Below are 3008 nucleotides of genomic sequence, written 5' to 3'. Positions count from 1 at the left end.
CTTTTAGTTTTTGTAAGGTTTCGAAAGCATTTGAAAATGGAAAAATATGGTGACTCATCTCATCATTTACTGATGCTGCAATCAATGCATAAGCCTTGTTGTTCTTATTTTCCCAAATGGTGAATCCCTTTTTTGAGGTAAGTTGTTCTGGCTCTTTGTCTCTGTCTCCAACACACACTCCTTTCCACAACTCAGTAAAAATGAGAGTGTGTTTGATTTTCCGTGACCATCTAGTTTTCATCGTCGATGAGAACCACTCCCGCAATAGATATCAATGAATGCATTTTAAAAAATCCGTGTAAAAAAAAATGTACCTCTGCTACCAATATGCTGTAAGAAATTGTAATTCTAATGTATATAATAGAGATATATATGAGGGAGGGGTTATGTGGTGGAGGGGATATTTGGGAAAGGTGTATATGGAGGAGGGAGAATTTGGGAAAAAGTATTAACTGTGTATTGACCAGAGTGTAAAAAGAGTGTGGCAGGATACGACCCGTTGGCCTTGGTAAGTAACCAAATCAACTGTTGTGCCCGAGAATGTTGCCGATCTGTGTATGAAGGGCATCTAGGTGGTGCCACAGGGAAAGACCGATTGACCTTCAATTTTGGCATTGGAGTGCTATGGCTGCCCAGCCTGCGCACTAAACTATGCCCAGTCTACCTTAACAATAGATTGGCACTTCACGCTTCAGTTGACTTTCTGCAAATGACACTTGCTCCTTGACGGTGGCGGCTGAGTGACCGAGACTCGCTCCTCCTCCAGACGGTGTGTACTCAACCTTCAGATTCCGGCGTAGCCTCTGCGCTTGATAACAGGTCGGTCTCTTGAGGGCCACGTTGACTGCAGGGGCCTGCGGTCTCACTGAAGGCCTACCTGCATAAGATATGGCCTGACGGTCTCGACTGCTCCGGATCAACAATAAGGGGTGTCTTGGCCCATGTGCTATTGGAAATTCAACTTAGAATTCCGCGACTTATGCAGAGGGAGTAAACAGTCACGATAATGTTGGATCTACTGGTGCATGCGTCTCAATGTTGCTCTTCTAATTTCTAATATCCAAATTGTCTGAAAGTTCGTGCTTCATGAGGCTGTCATATTTGCAAGAAGATGTGGTATCTCTTACAATTGCATGCTCGAGCTTGCAAGGAATCTGAATGTCGGGTTCCTCGCTGCCGGGATTTGAAAGAGCACTTGCGAAGGTTGCAACAACAGATGGAATCACGACGTAGAGCTGCAGTTATGGAAATGATGAGACAACGTGCTGCAGAGGTTGCAAGCAATGCTTGATTGAATGAGTGCACATGCAGTTTAAAGTTCATAAAAATTCGATGTAGGAATGAATGCATAACTACCGCATTACAACAATCTTGAAAGGAAACACACTCATAGTCTCCACGCCAACACAGAATCAGTGGTCATACCAATAGAGGTTTCAATGTCAAGCAGTGTTCACTACGCAGGCACGAAACACAGTCATGTGAGTATCGCAGCTCCAAAAGAGAAGATTTCAACTGGTTTGCAACTCATTTCTCCACAATTCTCCACGCAAAAAGATACCAATAGAGACAAACATATTCATAGACACCATTAAGAGAATGCCCTGAACCATGAGCTAGAGGTGTTAGTTTTACTAAGAGCGTTCAGCGTGACAAAGGGGAGGAGGACAAACTGCAGAAAATTTTCGCTAAAGGGAGTTACAAGGGCATAATGGGATGCCAAAGATAGAGGATGGGACCTGTGCTCTGATACCATGTCAGGCCAGGAGGTAACTCCTCAAAATGAGATACTATATTCATTTATGCTGTTCATTATTATATACATGAGGGAGTGACTGTTGAGTTTCATCTCCCGATGACTCTTCATTTTCTCTATTATTTATTTACACTATGTACAGTTGTTCACCCAATCCTTATGATTAGGTGTCAACAATTACAAACAAGACATTTGCCTTTCCTTCCACCCTTAGATCCTGACTTCCCATTGAAATGATCTTATAGGTAGGTCATCAGAAGCTTCCGTTGTGCCATTCTGATAATATTCTCTGCTTCGATTTCACCCTTAGTGAATCTGAAGAGGGATGAGGAATCCAATGATACTTTTGTCCTTTCTCAACTGTCTTCAGTGATTGCTCTTTCACTCTTGCTTGGGCTTTGTCTTCACCTCACCTCTAATACCATGTTAATTTTAGGTATGTTATGCTTAGAGTAATTTATTTCAATTTTCACTGTTAGTTCAAAATCTTTTCCAGATTAGCAATCACATCAACATTAAAGTAAACTGCAGATAGAACATAAACATAAATAGTAGAAGACAAGCCAAGACAAGAGAACACAAGATGTGGCGCTAGCCAGGGACAAACCCCAATGTGGTGAAACCCTTGATCAATTCTTCTTATATGTCATTCAATAGTTCAGCAAAGAGAGAGAGAGAGATAGTACATTTACAGCAGAAGTCGATTTTGACTTATCTAAAGAAGAAGATTATCTCTAAGTAGATGATACATGAGGTAGCTGAACTCAGTTGAAGACAAGCTGCTTCAACTGATTCTCCCAGATGACTCCTTCACCATGCTGCACCTATCGTTGTGCTGCTCCTCATCATCATGCTGCACCTCATCGTGCTGCACCATGCTGCACCTATCGTTGTGCTGCTCCTCATTATCATGTTGCACCTCATCGTGCTGCACCCATCATCACTATGCTGCGTCTCATCATACTTCACCAATCATGACAATACCTATCATTGTACTGCATCATGTACCATTGCTGTCCCAATGTGCTTGCTGCACCATGCTTGCCATCATGTGTTGTTCCATTGTGTTTATAACACCATGCTTACCATGTTGTCCCATTGTGTTTACAACACCATGTTGGTTGATGTCCCATTGTAGCATTGTTGTACCATGCTGTTGTCCCAATGTGCTTTTGCTGCTCCTATGTGGCATTGTTGTACTATGTTCCCACTTTGCTATCCCAAGCGTTAGCATGCCAATGCTGCTATGTTT

Source organism: Pinus tabuliformis, chromosome 4_2, assembly GCF_031772625.1.
Source record: "Pinus tabuliformis cultivar Carrire ecotype Pingquan chromosome 4_2, CPIR1, whole genome shotgun sequence".
In the NCBI taxonomy this organism is placed as follows: Eukaryota; Viridiplantae; Streptophyta; class Pinopsida; order Pinales; family Pinaceae; genus Pinus; species Pinus tabuliformis.
This window is presented reverse-complemented; position numbering follows the sequence as displayed.